We start from the raw sequence: 19,788 nt of genomic DNA on the forward strand, positions 1-19,788 counted from the left end.
AATTGGGAGCATAAATTGTTACATTTACGAGTCTTAGCTCCCTACTGTCTTGCTTGGTCTTCCCTGTGATCTCCAGAGTGCTCTGCTGTGATTGCCAGGGCACCTTAGCTTGGTGATGTATTATTTTTATAAGAATAAGAGTAACAATCTCTGCAATGACTTTATTTCATAAATTTATGAAAATGTTAAATATCCATGACTTGAATACCAGCAAGGCATAACAAATATCAATAAATACAGATACAAGGAATTTACATAAATCATGTTTTGTTAACCACTGGCATTCATGTGTAGTTTTCACAAGTAAATTCTTTATCCAGTGTATGGATGCATACTGTTATAAATAATGATATTGTCTAGATTATAAATTTTAGAATATACACATAAAAATAGAATTTGATGAAAAGTTAGTGGGATAAATACTCATAACTATAAATATACCTCATTTATAGCTTTGATAACATCAATATTCATGAATTGTGAAACCATTTGAATTTTTATTATCTTACTACATATCATGGATCTAAAAAAAGACTGCAATGGCCATTGAAACTGTTTATTTTATACAATAGAACACAATATCATATACTTTTATTAAATAAATTTTATTATTTAAACCTCTATATGTAGTCCATGCTTCATCAAAATTTCATTTATTTTTTAACCAAAAGTAATTGCATTCAAAAGTAATTGTGGTTGCGTGACTTGAATTTTAAATCAGGGTCTGTAACTGCTCAAACACTTCTTTATTAATCATAACAGGAACCAGGGCAATCAACACATTTTAGCCAATAAGAAATATGTTTGTTTATTCCTATAGCATAAAAATCAGTGCTTTGGGGTTCGATGGACTCTTGGAAAGCATTTTCTGTATCCTGGTGGTTGTGGAACTATTTTCTATTCAAAAAGTTGTCAAGATGCTTGAATAAGTGGTAGCTGGCTGGCAAGTGGCCAGGTGAATACGGCAGATAAGGCAAAACTTCAAACCCAAGTTCACTCAACGTTTGAGGCATCGGTTGTGTGATGTGCAGTAGAGCACTGTCCTGGGAAAGAATTGGGCCCTTTCTGCTGACCAGTGCCAGCTGCAGACACTGCAGTCTTCAGTTCAGTCAGTTCAGTTCAGTCACTCAGTCGTGTCCAACTCTTTGCAACCCCATGAACCACAGCATGCCAGGCCTCCCTGTCCATCACAAACTCCCGGAGTTTACTCAAACTCATGTCCATCGAGTCGGTGACGCCATCCAGCCATCTCATCCTCTGTTGTCCCCTTCTCCTCCTGCCCCCGATCCCTCCCAGCATCAGAGTCTTTTCCAATGAGTCAACTCTTTGCATGAGGTGGCCAAAGTACTGGAGTTTCAGCTTCAGCATCAGTCCTTCCAATGAACACCCAGGACTGATCTCCTTCAGGATGGACTGGTTGGATCTCCTTGCAGTCCAAGGGACTCTCAAGAGTCTTCTCCAACACCACAGTTCAAAAGCATCAATTTTTCGGCACTCAGATTTCCTCACAGTCCAACTCTCACATCCATACATGACCACTGGAAAAACCATAGCCTTGAACAGACAGACCTTTGTTGGCAATGTAATGTCTCTGCTATTTAATATGCTATCTAGGTTGGTCATCACTTTCCTTCCAAGGAGTAAGTGTCTTTTAATTTCATGGCTGCAATCACCATCTGCAGTGATTTTGGAGCCCCCAAAAATAAATTCTGACACTGTTTCCACTGTCTCCCCACCTATTTCCCATGTAGTGATGGGACCCGATGCCATGATCTTAGTTTTCTGAATGTTGAGCTCTAAGCCAACTTTTTCACTCTCCTCTTTCACTTTCATCAAGAGGCTTTTTAGTTCATCCTCACTTTCTGCCATAAGGGTGGTGTCATCTGCATATCTAAGGTTGTTGACATTTCTCCCGGCAATCTTGATTTTAGCTTGTGCTTCTTCCAGCCCAGCATTTCTCATGATGTACTCTGCATATAAGTTAAATAAGCAGGGTGACAATATACAGCCTTGACGGACTCCTTTTCCTCTCTCTTGAGAAACCTGTATGCAGGTCAGGAAGCAACAGTTAGAACTGGACATGGAACAACAGACTGGTTCCAAATAGGAAAAGGAGTACATCAAGGCTGTATATTGCAGTTTTATGGGCAGCTAATCAATTTGCTGAGCATACTTCTCAGAGGTAATGGTTTCACTGGGTTCAGAAAGCTGTAGTGGATCAGACCAGCAGCAGACCACCAAATGCTGACCATGACCTTCTCTGCTTTGGAGCTTCTTCTTGGTCCACCCACTGAGCTGGTCATCATTGCTTTTCAGATAAAATCCACATTTCTTCACAAGTCACAATCCAACTGAGAAATGGCTCATTGGTTTTTACATAGAGTAAGAGAAGATGACACTTCAAAATGATGACTTTTTTTTTTAATCCTCTCATTAGGCAACCACTATGAGCTTTTCCACCTTTCCAATTTGCTTCAAATGCTGAATAGAATTGTTTATGATGAGTTCTTGCACAACTTCTTGTGTAGCTGTAAGATGATCAGCTTCAATGATGGCTCTCAATTCGTTTTTGTCAACTTCCAATTGCCAGTCACTATGCTCCTCATCTTCAAGGCATTTGTCTCCTTTGCAGAAGTTTTTGAACCACCACTGCACTGTACATCTGTTAGAAGTTTCTGGACCAAATTCATTGCTGATGTTGTGAATTGTCTCCACTGCTTTATGATCCATTTTGAACTTGAAGAAGAAAATCATTTGAATGTGCTTTTTTGTCTAACATAATTCCAATAGTCTAAAGTATATATAAAATAAACACCAAGTATTAATTCATTAGCAAAAAGTATAAAGCAAGAAATGCACATTAAAATGATATATAAGGCAACCACATTTATTTAAAATGTATTCCAATATCAAATGGCAAAGTTCAACAATGCAAAACTGCAGTTACTTTTGCACCAACCTAATACACACTCTTACATAACCAGGAATAAAGTTAGAACATGATTAGAATCAGGAACAAAAAGTCATTCACTCTTATGCTATTTCCATTCATAACTTATTGCTTCATAATATGCTAGGAAATTTTGACCAGTGTGTTCTCTTGGCAAAACTGTTAGCCTTTGCCCTGCTTCATTTTGTACTCCAAGGCCAAGTTTGTCTGTCAATCCAGGTATCTCTTGACTTTCTACTTTTGCATTCCAGTCCCCTATGATGAAAAGGAGATCTTTCTGGGGTGTTCTAGAAGTTCTTGTAGGTCTACATGTATGGATATGAGAGTTGGACTGTGAAGAAAGCTGAGTACCAAAGAATTGATGCTTTTGAACTGTGGTGCTGAAGAAGACTCTTGAGAGTCCCTTGGACTGCAAGGAGATCCAACCAGTCCATCCTGAAGGAGATCAGTCCTGAATATTCATTGGATGGACTGATGCTGAAGCTGAAACTCCAAAACTTTGGCCACCTGATGCAAAGAACGGACTCATTGGAAAAGACCCTGATGCTGGGAAAGATTGAAGGCAGAAGGAGAAGGTGACGATAGAGGATGAGATCGTTGGATGGCATCCCTGACTCGATGGACATGAGTTTGAACAAGCTCCAGGAGTTGGTGATGGACAAGGAAGCCTGCGTGCTGCAGCACGTGGGGTTGTAGAGAGTTGGACGCAGCTGAGAACTGAACTGAACTGAACCACACAGAGGGGTAACTCAGCAGAGTCCAGATAACACAGGCTTCAGTGAGATGAGGACACAGAGAAAGGAGTAAACTGACTAAGGCAGCTGGAATCTGAATAACTGGCACTTCACCTTCTCTCCCATGGTAAACAACCAGAAAAATAAACAATGCACGAAATGATTGTTTCAACGGACGGCAGAAAACAGATTCCCCAAGAGGAGGAGACCAAAGGCAACCTCTAAAATTATTTGACTTCTGCCTGATGATATTTACCAGACCCTAAAGGAAATCAGTCCTGAAAATTCACTGGAAGGACTGATGCCTAAGCTGAAGTTCCAATACTTTGGCCACCTGATGCAAAGAACTGACTCATTGGAAAAGATCCTGATGCTGGGAAAGATTGAAGGCAGGATGAGAAGCCTACAACAGAGGATGAGATGGTTGGATGGCATCACTGACTCAATGGACATGAGTTTGGGTAGACTCCGGGAGTTGGTGATGGACAGGGAGGCCTGGCCTGCTGCAGGTCACGGAGTCACAAAGAGTCAGACACAAGTGAGCGACTGAACTGAACTGAACAGGATTAAGTTTTCAAAATCATGATTTTGATATTTCCCCTCCACGTTCAGAAAGCATTTTAGCTGAATTATTTTCAGTTTTATAAAACTATTTTTACGCAACTTATGACAGCAATGTTCCTAGCCTATTGTAATAAGTGTCTGGCATGTGGAAAACTTTCTCTGATATTAATTAATAAATTGTGCTGTCACATCATATCAAAGAGAAATAATCTTGTGGGACCCTGTCATTTAGGTCTTCTTACCACCACTGATTCCTTATTTTAGAAATATCAGCCCACATTTTTGGCAAAATATTCTCCCTTCTGCATTTGCACTATTCTTCAGTCACTTATCACAATGTCCTATTGGCACAGTTTTGGACAGATAACCCAAATCAGCTGTAAAACGACATCCTGTAAACCATAAGAACGGAAAACATGAGTGGTCATGTAACTCACGCAGGCTAATCTGAGTCCCGCTTTGGAGTTCTCCTTACTGAAGGTGAGAGAGAGGCTCCTTTCATTTCTCTGGTTGAGAGCTTCCAGTAGCCAGGTCAACTACTTGGAGAGGCTGATGGAAGTAGGCCAATTCATCTACAGAATAAGAGATGAGATGAGGAGATAGAATTACATACAAACAATATCCTTCCTGAGAAAGACCGAAGGTAGAAGGGGGCGGCAGAGGATGAGATGGATCGATAGCATCACCGACTCAATGGACATGAATTTGAGCAAACTCTGGGAGATGGTGAAGGACAGGAAAGCCTGGTGTGCTGCAATTCACGGGGTCGCAACGAGTTGGACACGACTGAGTGACTGAAAGCAACGACAATATCCTTCCGCTCAGAAGACCCAGTCACACATTTCTTGTTTAGCTGCTAAGTTGTGTCCGATTCTTCTGCGATCCTGTAGACTGTAGCCTGCCAGCCTTCTCTGTCCATGGGATTTTCTAGGCAAGAATACTGAAGTGGTTGGCGTTTCCTTCTCCAGAGGATCTTCCCAACCCAGGGATCAAACCTTAATTTCCTGTATTGGCACGCGGGTTCTCTACTACTGAGCCACAACAACAACAATGATATCCTTCAGCCCACCAGATCCAGTCATACATACTTGGGGTGAAATTTACCCATATCCTTGCCAGTTTCATGAACCACTGTATTTCTTTAATAAAATTACTTTTTAAAATTGACTGTAATTTCAGTTTTCTCATTTGCAACCAAACGATGTCTTACTAAAATAAAAGAGATGCCTTGGGAGAAATGATTAGGAGTTGAGGGAGGGCATGTAAGAGAGGTGGGTGGGTGGCTAACAAGATGAATGTGTTAGGCAAAATTAGAATTTATTAACTTTGCAAATATCTAGTCAAATAATTAAAGAAAACATTATACAAATAGTCCGAAAGGAGCCTACATTTAAATGGCTCAAATTTGGCATGAGTCAAGGTGGTATCTCAGATTACTCGCGCCTTAGAGGCCTTATGTTATCCTCATGATTGGGGGAAGCCTTTTCACGTGTTTCAGTGCAGTTACAATTTTGGTGTGTCTGCATATATTTTAAGTTTAAAGCAAATCATATAAACATAGTACATGAAAGAAGAATTGAGAAATCTTTGTTTGCTTCATAAAACTATCTACACATATGCCCTAGAAGTTGGATAAATAAAATGTAGTTAATATGAACAGATCTAAAGGATTCTAAGTGGATTCCTGGTGGTTCAGTGGTAAAGAACCCACCTGCCAATGCAGGAGATGTGGGTTCTATCCCTGGCTCAGGAAAATTCTTTGGAGAAGGAAATGACAACCCACTCCAGTATTCTTGTCTAGGAAATCCCATGGACAGAAGAGTCTGCTGGGCTATAGTCCAAGGAGTCACAAAGGGTCAGACCCAACTTAGAGACTTATCACACACACAATGGAGTATAAAGTAAGTAACATGGAATTGCACTGTAGTCTCAGTTTATTTCTGAAATACTTTTAAATTAGATGTTCTTTCAGTTTTTGGTTATCATAAATAATGCTGGGAACAAGCAGCCAAACGAGTAGCCCTTCTGCTGTCAGATATGCTAATCATGCCCCTGAGGTCAGCTGTTGGTACCTTCGTTGGATTGGCTGATATTAACTGGCTCTGTCACAAGGTCAAGGGCTTTGGCTAGGATAACATGGCTTTTTTCAGCACTCTCTCTCCATCTCCAGCAGGCTAATCTGTGTTGATGCTCATACTGGTCAGCTACTGATAGACAGGGGAGGGAAAGAAGTGGGGAGGGAGAGAGAAAAGAAAGGCATGCATTCTCACATTCTCTTTGGAATTACACTCAGAATTGTCACAATATCCTCTACTGTGCATTCCACTGACAAAACAGGGCCACACCAGCTTCAATAAGAAAGAAAATGTACTTCGCCTTTAATGGCAGAAGTTGCAAAGAGACATTGCAAAGGGCAGATATATAGGAGAGTGGAGAACTGGGGTCATTTCTGAAGATGTAGGAGGGTCAACAGATCTACAGAGATAACCTGGGAGAGAGTGTGTGTTTCTGTGTGTGTTCCAGTTTTTGAATTTCTAAATGCATCACTCTATGCACTTTCCAAATAGCATAAAGTCATTATCACCCAGGGATCAAATTCAACCCTGGATCTCACTCAGCGATTTTATAGGAAAATGAATCTGGTTCACGTTAAAGTCATGAATTATTTCAAATTTAAGTAAAAATAATCTCCAAATCCTAACAAAGATGCAACTTATTTTGCTTCCAGAGAATTATATATTCATTCATAAGAATCAGTTCCCATCCATTTCCAGATGAGAAGATAAAAGTCTTGGTAAAAATTCTGAAAGTGAAATTCACTCAGTCATGTCTGACTCTTCAGGACCCCATGGAATATATAGTTCATGGAATTCTCCAGGCCAGAATACCAGAGTGAGTAGCCTTTCCCTTCTCCAGGGGATCTTCTCAAACCAGGAATCAAACTGGGGTCTCCTGCATTGCGGGCAGATCCTTTACCAACTAAGCTGAATTGCCCGGATAAAGTGAATTTTTTAAACAAATTTTTAGGTTAAAGAAAAAATTATCGCAGAGGGAAAGTAAATAATACAAGCATCACATTATCTATCTGCAACACCGGATGTTATAAAATAGCAGAATAACATCAAAGTACTATTGAGATAAAATGACTCTACCCAAAGAATCCAATAGAGTATTGACATCTCTATACATGGACATCACCAAGTGCTCAATACTGAAATCAGATTAATTATATTGTTTTCAGCCAAAGATAGAGAAGCTCTAGATCATTAGTATAAACAAGACCTAGAGCTGACTGTGGCTCAGATCTTGAACTTCTTATTGCAAAATTCAGGCTTCAGTTGAAGAAAGTAGGAAAAAAACACTAAGTCATTCAGGTTTGACCTCAATAAAATCCCTTAGATTTACGCCCTGGAGGTGACAAACAGATTCAAGGGATTAGATCTGGTAGACAGAGTCCCTGAAGAATTATGGATGGAGGTTAAAAATACTGTATAGGAGGCAGTGACCAAAACCATTCCAAAGAAAAATCCATGTTAAACCTTTTAAATTTGTACCAGAGATCCACTGAAGAATTCATTATGTTTCAGTATTTCTCTTTCTATTCTTCACTTTGGATACTTTTTGATCTATATTTTTCTATTCTGTCTTCAAGGTCTGTCATTAATTCTTCTGTTAGATTCAACGTGTATTAGTCTTATTCAATAGACTTTTCTTTCCAGATTTTAGTTCCCTATCAGTTCCATTTTGTTTTCTTATATCTTTTATTTTCCTTCTATTATGTTGAAATTCTCCTTTAAATCTTTGCCCATATTTATAATCAATTTGTAAAGATATTTTTCTGCTGATTCTATTATCTTTATCATATTTGGTTCTGCCTCAGTAAACAGATTTTCTTCTGGTTATGGGTACCATTTGTTGCTTTTTGTCATATATACATACATTTGAATGAAGGATACTGTGATTATTACATTGTTCAATGTTTGGATTTTGATGTCTGCTTCATAATGACTTGAAGTCTGTTTTTATAAGGGCTTTATGTTTCTTGTAGATCAATGTGGTCTTTTTAAGATTCATTATTAAGCCTAGTTACAGTAGCATTAAATAGCCTTTTTTCTAGAGCTAAACAGTCTGTTTTTAAAGGTGATCTTTTTGGGTTATCTACGAATAACTCTAATTGATCAACAAGGCCTCCCTACTTTAGCTAAATGAATAGTAAAGATTTTCCCAACTCTGTGTGGGTTCTGGGAATGTTTATTTTTTCTTTCCACCTCCACACATATCTTCATGTGACCGCAAGGGGACCCCTATGCAGATTTCTGAATCTCTTTCTCTGAGTAGCTCCATCTGCTATACTATTTGGGTTTGCAAATTCTAGCCACCTCTGCTTCCTTGACCTCTCGTTTCTGTATGACTGATATACTCACATTCAAATTTCTTTGCCTTTAGTGTAGACTGAGAAGTACTTCTAGGCAGAAAGCCAAGGAGATTGTAGAGCTCACTTTGTTTTTTCTCTTTCCAGAGATCACAGTCTTATTGGCTTGGGTAGTGCCTGAAAATCTTGTCCAATTATCTCTATTCATTGCACATGGACTAGTTCAATAATGATGGCTCTATCATAGCTGGACCATAAAGTCTCAGCATTTATTTTCAATGTAACATGATAGGAGTATCTTGGCATTAATTTTATAAACTTTATATAAGTTATAAAAGTTTCTGCCTTTTTCTTGCTGTTCTCACTGCTAATATTATGGTTGACATAGAGTTGGCCCTTAGTATATAATTACTGAATGTGGGTGAGCATGCTCAGCTGTGTCCGACTCTTTACAACCCTTTGGACTATAGCCCACCAGGGTCCTCTGTCCATGGGATTTTTCAGGCAAAAATATTTGTTGAATAAATTACTTTAAAAAATACTTATAAGAAAAAAGCTAAAATTCTTCACAAAAAGGACAACTGTTGCTTCAATGAATCAGTTAAAGAAAGGTCTGAAATTCATGTATGTATACTATTTTGCTTATTATTAATGGAATTGTTTATGGAAGAGTGACATGCATTATAATCTGTAAATAAATATTTATATTAAGATCAGTGCTCTTGATAAGGAGTTTCAACCACTGAGTGATATTTCTCCTATCAATCTAAATGTGTGTGAGTCTGGGAGTCTGAAGAAAATTGTTTAATTTTTAAACCATCATTAAAGACTTATCAGAGAAGGCAATGGCACCCCCCTCCAGTACTCTTGCCTGGAAAATCCCATGGATGGAGGAACCTGGCAGGCTCCTTTCACTTTTCACTTTCATGCATTGGAGAAGGAAATGGCAATCCACTCCAGTGTTCTTGCCTGGAGACTCCCAGGGATGGAGGAGCCTGGTGGGCTGCCGTCTATGGGGTCACACAGAGTTGGACACGACTGAAGCGACTTAGCAGCAGCAGCAAAGACTTATACTTACCTATGTTACCTAAGGACTTTCCTGGTGGCTCAGTAGTAAAGAATCTACCTGCTAATGCAGAAGACATGGTTCAATCCCTGGGTTGGGAAAATCCTCTGGACAATGAAATGGCACTCCAGTATTCTTAACTGGGAAATATCATGGACAGAAGATGCTGGCAGGCGACAGTCCATGGAGTCACAAGGAGTCAGACCTGACTAGGGACCAAACAACAACAAAATTTTATCTAACATTCATAGAAATGCTCAAATATTCTCATTTAAATATGCCACACATAATCACCATTGGTCTACAGTTGTCCCAGATGAAACTGTCCTGATTTTATGCTTCAATCTCTAAGTTATGGAAGTCAGTCTTCCCTGACAGACTAACCCTATCCAGCATATGAATACCATTTTGCTACAACTGCCAATTTAACCCTAAGAAACCTGGGAAACTCACATCAGAAATGGTTTCTGTGACTTCTGGGAACAATTCAACATTTGGCCACCATTATAGGAACCATTGCTAATTTATGTGCTAATTAACTTCCCAAGCCCATAATGATGGCTTGTTTTATTCTTTTCGAATCTCCACTCATTGTTTGCTTTTAAGGATTGCTTGGCTTAACAGGGTAAGGAGCTAAAACTTAATTTTATTTCAGATAAATTGGTAATAAATATATCCTGTTAAGAAAACATTCTAAGAAAAGCAAAAGAAAATCCATGAACCTCAACTAGTAAGTATGCTATAGAGGAAATTCCTATAATCAAGGATTTAAGCAAGCCAGCCACCAATTATAAATTTAGTTCCCACAGGGGGCAAACCATTTAAGATACTAAAGCCATTCAGCTTTAAGACATATGGTTTCAACTTTTGATGCAAATCTAAAGGTGAAGCATTCAATTTGAATAAAAAAAAGAACAAAAGATGTTTAAATTCAAAACTGTTCTTTGAAATGAAGTTACCATCTTTATTGTTTCTTTTATTTTATATTGTCCATGACTTTTTGCATATTCTTATAGAATTACAGAACTTTGAACGCAAGAGGATCTATAGAAATTATGCAGCACACATGTTCCCACTCAGGGTGCTTCTTGAAACTACAGATTTTGGGGCCTGTCTCACAGAGATTGTAATTCAATTTATCAGAAATGGTCCCATAGTCTGGTTTGAAAAAATATATATATATAAAACTGAGTGGAAGCACTAATATAGTTTAATTTTTCATTTTACAAATAATAAAACTAAGACCCAGAACTATTAACTGATTAGCTCAGTCTCTATAAAAGTTAATGACAAAAAAAAGAAGAAGAAAAAAGTGATTATTATCCTGGAATGTTGTTTTCTACTCTAGAGTTTTTTCCCATTGCTTCATAATCATTTTTTTCCAAAAAGGAAAAATAATATTTATATATTACTAAGTGGTAGAGATCCTTGAAACTGTCCTAAGTTTATGTCCCTTATCAAGCTATACTTTCTCTCCAGGAGATCTCATCCACTGTCATAGTATTATTCCATATCTTTCTTTCACATCTGCCTCCAAAACTTTAGAACTACATATTCAATTGCTTAAGTAACCTTTTCATTTTAATCAACTTCAAACAAAGCACATGTAAAACTCAAACTTTTATTAATATGCAGCCAACCTTATCTGTCATTGTTCTTTGTCTCAGGAAGTCACATTATCAATATACCCGGTTAAGCAAGTTAGAAGCCTGAGATTCTGTATACTCTTTTTCCTTTATTGACACATTCAATGTTATCCAGTTCACAATTTTTCTAAGTATTGTTAAATTAATGAAACAAGGAAGCCAATAGACTCAAGTGGTTCCTATACATTAGCAGCATATGTAAGCAAACCCAAACTCAAGCCTGTAAGTGCCTCAAGGTTAAGAAATCAAAATCTAAAGCCAGCCAATCAGAATAAACTTAAAAATTTCATAATCTAGCTCTGAAACTTGGCCATGCTCCAAATAAATAAAGTAACCCTTGTATAATCAATCAGCATTTACCCAGGATAACTTGTCAATTCCTGTTCATTATAGTCAACAACCCTCTCCCTTTGTACAACTCTTCAAAGCTCCTCTCTACTTCTTTAGACCAGATGCTTCTCTATTCATGATTCACTAAATAAAGCCAACTAGATCTGAAATGTAAATGTCTGCAAATTTTTTAACAGTATTTAGCAAGTTTGTTCAGATCTTCCTAAGACAGGAGATAGATGGGGCCCCCTCCTCCAACTCCCAGGGTGAGCTGTTGGAGTTTGTTTCCTGTGGACCAATTCTCCATGATCAAAATAGCAGGACGATCCAGAGAGGACGCTGGGCCCTGTCTAGGTATGAGGTAAAAGACCACATATTTCTCATTCTCTAAGTCAAGGAGAACTTCTAGACTACATATTCCCAGAAAGGTTCCTGGGAGGTCAAAAATGGAGGGAGAATTGTTAGGGGAAGCACACTAACTGAAACCACCCACCCTGGCCAGGCACCTTAATAACCAATGGCATGAGTTGTTTTACGACAGAAGGTCCTGGTAAGGAAGGCGGAACTAATAAGCCACCACCAACATGAAGAGTTCAGGAAAGGTCAAAAGGAGACACCACATGTCCGACCACCTCCCAGAATCCTTCCCTTTGGCGTCCATCTTGGCTGAACAAGGCGTGCACCACCAGGAAGGACTCTGACTCAGAATGACTGGCTAAAGACAATCCAGAAGCTAATCCGGACACATAAAACTTGAGACCGTAAAAGACGTGGCAGAGCAGTTCTCCTGGGTTCCCTCACTCTATTGTTCTCCACCTGGGTGCCCTTTCCCAATAAAATCTCTTGGTTTGTTAGCACATGTGTCTCCTCGGACAATTCATTTCCCAGTGTTAGGCAAGAGCACAGTTTTGGGCCCTGGAAGGGGTCCCCTTTCCTGCAACAGAACTAGCCTGTACTAACTGATGGCAATCTACCCGTAAGCCTCTTCACTAGAATCCATCTTGGCTAAGACATGTGCACGCATACATAGAGGGACCCAGAGATATATGAAAGATGGACACAGAATTAGGCAAAGCGAGATGACTGGCAAAAGGAAACCCAGAAGAAATGCCCCGTAAAAGTGATTCAAAATACCAGGAGAGCAAAATTCTGTCTCTGTCCAGCCACACAAACTGTTCCTTTTTTCCTACTAATAGACACTTGTTTCACTACTTTTCATCTTTGTGGGAATTCTTTATGGCAAAGCTGAAGGGCTAGAGCCAATGGTCACAGGCCACTGGCCCAGGGGCTCTCTCATTGCCGCAGTCCCATCTCAATCTCTGGACAGGATCAGAACACCTGTATCAAGTCTGTACAGGCCTCATCCACCTGAGGTCATTCCAAACTAAGATCATTTTACTCATAGACAGTAGCAAGTGCTTTGGAAATGACTGCCTTCAGGGTTCCCTTCTTCCAATCATTCTTCACACTGTTGAAGATAAATCTTCTGAAAATGCAAATCTGATCATGTTAAATGCTACAATGTCTTCCGGTTGCCCTTGAGATAGATCCTAAAAATGTCACACTAGTTTATGTGGCCCCACTTAATTTATGCCTACTTTCAATCTCAATATAATGCAATCCTGTTTTTTGCTCTCTCTGTTTCAGTCATATTGGGACAATTTTTTGATCATCAAACAGGATTTAATAGAATTATAATTGTATTTGAGGAATAAAACTAATTTCCTCTTGTTAAACATTAATATGAAACCAATATAATTTCATTTGCCATTAGTTCCACTTTATTCTCATTAATGTCATTTGTAAGTTACCCTTGTTCTTGAATTGACACTTTTTTGTTGTTATATAGAGAGATAATCTAAATTCTAGTTGCACTGTTTTAACACTATTGGCACACTCAAATAGAAAATAGTTTTTAAAAAAGATTATTTTAAAATAAGATTTGTTGGTTTAACAAAAGCTCTTGAAAGAATGAAAAGAAAATTTAGAAAACAACTTCATGTATTATACTAGTCTATTACAAACTTTACAAAACCATTAGTTTAGTTCACTTTAATAGTAGGCAATAAAATAGTATGCAATTTATCATTAAAAAAATATTTGTCAATATACTATTTAAAACATTTAACTAACATTTATCAGGCTTCCCTGTTGGCTCAGACAGTAAGAATCAGCCTGCAATGCAGGAGACCTGAGTTTTATCCCTGGGTTGGGAAGATCCCGTGGAGGAAGACATGGCAACCCACTCCAGTATTCTTGCTTGGAGAATCTCCCCCATGGACAAAGGAGTCTGGCAGGCTACAGTCTACAGGGTCACAAAGAGTGGGACATGACTGAGCGACTAAGCACACAGCACATAACATCAGCACACAACCTTTACTGACGGTGTATTAGCTTCCAGTGAATAACATAATTCCTACTGAAACTTAATATCGTCAGTTGGAGCAGTAATGATGTTGATATATAAAATGTACTGAGTGCTTCCTAATGCCTAAGGCTATGATACACAGTTTACATGGTTTATCTCACTGGATCCTCATAACTATATCCAGATAGTTAATCCTATTCATTTGGGTAAGTATATTAAAGAAGCCTGTAGAGTAGTAAGCATTGCTACTTGTTTGGCATTTATCTCTTTTGAGAGATGAGAAAAATTGAAGCACAGAGCAGGTACGTTTTGGCCTATGTTTTAGTCAGGATTATTTCTTAGGTCTTCTATCTTCTAATGTTCCTTCCACAGATTTTTAACAAAGAAACACAAGAATGACATAAACTCTGACATTTACTTTTATCTTTGAAACTTGTTTTTCCCTTTTATAAGCTTCCCCTTCTCCAGATGGCATCATCAAAACATGGCCCTGACCATTCTGAAGAGGACAGATGTTCCAGGATGTCAATGAAAGGTGTGTCCCTGGATAACAATTGTTAAAGTTCCAGAAATGGGTGCATGACCTAAAACACAGCAAGTCAGAACCCTTTTACAGCATTAACTATGGATATCGGAAATGAGTTTGTCTTTCCTTCTGTGATTGCAGGTGCTAGAACTGTGACTCTGGAATGTCTAGGGGCTTTTTCATAGTATCCTGGTGAGCTTGTTTAAGAATTCAGCCAATATAAATAAAAGCTGTTTAAAGTGATAGAGAGGCTTAATCCTGATGACAATTTTGAAATGTCTTAAACTTTCCAGATTTAAATAAATCTGTTTGTGTGTGTGGAGGGAGATGGGGCAGTGTTTTTCTTAAACCTGTATGAGTTACGTTTCAGTCTCTTTAATAGAAGCTTGGTTTAAAATGCAGTTCCTTAAATAAAAAAGGAATTGAAACAGATTCTTATGGTTACATTTCGGAAATCATCATACAATTTTCAGTTTATCCATTTCCTTATCTTTCCTCCTATCCTTCATCACGCCTTGTATTACTGTAGCCTTCCTTTCATCCCTTTTCTCCTTCCTTCCCTCCCTTTCTCCATGTCTTTTTTCTTTCTTTGTTTCCTTTTACTTTGAGCGAGTCTGATAAATTACATCCATCTTTCCCAGGCCCAAGTTCTGACGCAGCTCAGAAGCAGAGGGGGCAACTAGATAAAGACAAATTCCTTTGACCTTTTGCAGGATTCTGTTTGCTGATATCCTGTAAAAGTTTTTGTACTCCTGAGGGCTATTGAAGAAAGCTGTATTGTTTCATTGTTGCAATGCCTTTGTCTATAATCCTGAACTTCTAAATGAATCGAAAATGATCGCTGATCTGTTTTCTCAAAGTTCAGCTCAATTCAGTTCAGTTCAGTCGCTCAGTCATGTTTAACTCTTGATGCCATTCAAACATCTCATCCTCTGTCATCCTCTTCTCCTCCTGCCCCCAGTCTTTCCCAGCATCAGGGTCTTTTCCAATGAGCCAGCTCTTCACATCAGGTGGCCAAAGTATTGGAGTCTCAGCTTCAGCATCAGTCCTTCCAGTGAACACCCAGGACTGATTCCCTTTAGGATGAACTGGTTGGATCTCCTTGTTGTCTAAGGGACTCTCAGGAATCTTCTTCAACACCACAGTTCAAAAGCATCAATTCTTTGGTGCTCAGCCTTCTTTATAGTTCAACTCTCACATCCATACATGACCACTGGAAAAACTATAGCCTTGACTAGATGGACCTTTGTTGGCAAAGTAATGCCTCTGCTTTTTAATATACTGTCTATGTTGGTCATAACTTTGCTTCCAAGGAGTAAATGTCTTTTAATTTCATGGCTGCAATCACCATCTGCAGGGATCTTGGAGCCCAGAAAAATAAAGTCAGCTACTATTTCCCCATCTATTTCCCATGAAGTGATGGAACCTGATGCCATGATCTTAGTTTTCTGAATGTTGAGCTTTAAGTCAACTTTTTCACTTTCCTCTTTCACTTTCATCAAGAGGCTCTTTAGTTCTTCTTCACTTTCTGCCATAAAGATGGTGTCATCTGCATATCTGAGGTCATTGATATTTCTCCCAGCAATCTTGATTCCAGCTTCTGCTTCCTCCAGCCCAGAGTTTCTCATGATGTACACTGCATATATGTTAAATAAGCAAGGTAACAGTATACAGCTTTGATGTACACCTTTTCCTATTTAGAACCAGTCTGTCATTCATGTCCAGTTCTAACTATTGTTTCCTGACCTGCATGTAAGTTTCTCAAGAGGCAGGTCATGTGGTCTGGTATTCCCATCTCTTTCAGAATTTTCCACAGTATATTGTGATCCACACAGTCGAAGGCTTTGGCAAAGTCAATAGAGCAGAGGTAGATGTTTTTCTGGCACTCTCTTGCTTTTTTGATGATCAAGCGGATGTTGGCAATATGATCTCTGGTTCCTCTGCCTTTTCTAAAACCAGCTTGAACATCTGGAAGTTCACAGTTCACATATTGCTGAAGCCTGGCTTGGAGAATTTCAAGCATCACTTTACCAGTGTGTGAGATGAGTGCAATTATGTGGTAGTTTGAGCATTCTTTGGGATTGCCTTTCTTTGGGATTAGAATGAAAACTGACCTTTTCCAGTCCTATGGCCACTGCTGAGTTTTCCAAATTTGCTGGCATATTGAGTGTAGCACTTTCATAGCATCATCTTTCAGGATTTGAAATAGCTCAACTGGAATTCCATCACCTCCACTAGCTTTGTTCATATTGATGCTTCCTAAGGCCCACTTACTTCTCATTCCAGGATGTCTGGCTCTAGGTGAGTGATACAGAAAGTAATTTCAATTATTTGAAATGTATTTGGACTTGCTCTATGGTCCAGAATACAGTCCAGAATATAGTCTAATATGTATACCCTTCAGTTGTTTGGTATGGTGCACTATAAAAATTTTGATATAAAGTTGGAGAGCAAAATTCACATTTTCTCTCCATGTGTTCTTATAATTCTCAAAATGTCTAAGTAAAATAGAATACTTACTTTTCTCTTATGTTCCATAATTTTTGGTTTATCTTTCAAATTGTTCTTATTAGATCATACCTATTTCATATTATTTGTTCATAAATTGATTATTTTGTCATTATAGTGTGTATCTCTTTATCTCAAGTAAAATCATTTCTCTGAGTCAACTTTATCTTATATAAATATAACTGCTGTATCAATGTAATGATTATATTTTCCATTTTATGTCTATTTCATCATTTTACTTCTAATTTAGATTGTTATTTTTATTTAAAATATAAACATCATATTTTGGGTTACTTATAGATAGGGTATAGTCTGATCCTGCATTTTATTCATTCTGACAATTTTCACTACATAATGTTTTAGGTCATTTAGATACATTATAGTTATAAATATGCTTGGATTTAATTCTACCATCTTGATATTAGTATCATGCATCTTTCCTTAATATTCATTTTCCTGTATTATTTTGAAATTATTTTGTCAACTTTTCCTTGCATTTCAATCTTCTCTTAGCTGTGTGTATGTGTGGTTCCTTATAGATTTAAAACACATTATACTCATCACATTCTAATTCCCTAAAATATTGTACCACTTCAGCGTCATGGTTGTATATGTCCCATCCTTCTTATATTATCATTATTCAGTTTATTTTAATGTATTTTAAAACTCCAACAATAAATTGTCATTAGTTTTCTTAAACCAGTCTGTTCTCAGAAATATTAAGACAAGCAAACAATAAAAAAATCTCCAGTGTAGCACACGCTGTGTGTGGTGTAGTCAAAGTTGCTCAGCCGTGTCCAGCTCTTTGCGACCCCATCGACTACACAGTCCACGGGATTCTCCAGGCCAGAATATCCCAGTAGATAGCCTTTCCCGTCTTCAGGGGCGTTTTCCAACCCGGGAATCGAACTCAGGTCTCCTGGATTGCAGGCCGGTGTTTTACCAACTAAGCTATCAGGGAAGACCCTGAGCCCATCAGGGAAGCTCTGTGGTGTATTTTGTTTGATTTCAGGTTCCCATTTAGCTCCACCTCCGTTCAGAATGAGGGACTCCTGTTTACAGAAGTGGTAGTGCAAATCTGATGGAATAATCATCTTACATGTATTTGGCTTAATATGTATTTTATTTTTTATAATTAAACTTATTTATTTTTAATTGGAGGATAATCGCTCTACCACATTGCGTTGGTCACTGCCAAACATCAACATGAATTGGCCACAGGCATCGCTATGCCTCTCCCTCATGAGCCTCCCTCTCACCGTGTTTCACTTTTTTCCTTTAAACTTTTGTGGTTTTCATGGATTCATGTACACATTTTTGTTCCATTGTCATTTGTCAGGCGTTGTTTCTTTATACAAGTCATTAGCTACTGTTTTTGTTTCCCATATACAAATTATATTTTTTCCTCTTGCTTCTCTTAAGATTTTTTTTTTTTTCAAATTCCATAAATTTTACTTTCATAAGGCTCGTGGTATTTACTTTCCGTTTCTTTTCATTAGGGCTCATGGTGCTTACTTGATCTGAACAATTATGGTTTTCATTGTCTTTAAAAACATATTTTACATTTATAAGTATTTTTGTCTTTCTTTTTGTAATCCTAATTATGCATATGTTAGACCATTTCACTTTGCAGTCCAATTAACTGAAGACCTTTACAGTTTTCTCCAAACCATTCTATTTTTTCTCCTTTTCAATTTGGATGCATTCTATTGTTTCTTTCATGTTCACTTATCTTTTGCTCAGTGTCTTATAAGCTCTTAAAACAAAACAGTGAACTTTCCATTTTGGATATTCCAGTATTCATTATGGGGCTTCCCAGGTGGTGCAGTGGTTAAGAATCTTCCTATCAATGTAGGAGTTGCAAGAGATGTGGGTTCGATCCCTGGGTCAAGAAGATCCCTGGAGTAGGAAATGGCTATCCATTCCAATATTCTTGCCTAGAAAATATCTAAGGACAGAGGAGCCTGGCAAGCTACAGACCAAAGAGTTGCAGAGTCTATGCATGCAACATAGAAATTCCACTCCATTCTTTTTTACAGTTTCTATTTTCCTCACATTATACTTTTGTTTTGCATAGCTTTCTTAAACATATTTATAATAGCTGTCTTAAAGTCCTAATATGCTAATTTTGTCATTTCTGTACTTCTGAGCCTATTTCTACTGACCAAAGTTTCTCATGGTTCCTGGTTACAGTTTTTTCTTTATTCATAAATCCAGCATTTGAATGCCATTAAAGGTCATTATATTTTACTTATAGGCACACATAATATCACATTTGAGTATGTGGCTAATTCTATTCGCTGAAAGAAAATGTTCTACACAAGTGCTTCCCAAAATAGCTGTGATTAAAGAGCAGGTTTCTTTTTCTCTTTTTATTATATTTGAGTCCTTCACAGATAAGTACTTTTGTAAAATAAAGTGAAAATGAAATACTAGGGGAAAAAGAAGTAAAAAAGATATACAAAGGACAAGATATAATTTAGTAGTTCTAGCATAGTTCTAGATGGGGTCGCACAGAGTCGGACACGACTGAAGCGACTTAGCAGCAGCAGCAGCATAGTTCTAAAATTGTTGGCTTTTATCTCTTCAATATCATCTTTTCTCTTTCCACTATCTTAACTCTTTCTGTAGCTCCAATTGAACATGCATTGTTTACTCATGTATTCCTTGTCTTTCCCCTTCTCTTTTACATTTTGTATTTGATTTTAATATCCAGCATTTTTG

General features: G+C 38.0%; 1 pseudogene; it reads right to left on the reverse strand.

Moving 5' to 3' along the window:
• Window positions 1–749: 749 nt before the first annotated feature.
• LOC122444332 lies at window positions 750–18,570 on the reverse strand (annotated as a pseudogene).
• Between the last annotated feature and the right edge of the window lie 1,218 nt (window positions 18,571–19,788).

Source organism: Cervus canadensis, chromosome 6 (assembly GCF_019320065.1).
Source record: "Cervus canadensis isolate Bull #8, Minnesota chromosome 6, ASM1932006v1, whole genome shotgun sequence".
Lineage (NCBI taxonomy): Eukaryota > Metazoa > Chordata > Mammalia > Artiodactyla > Cervidae > Cervus > Cervus canadensis.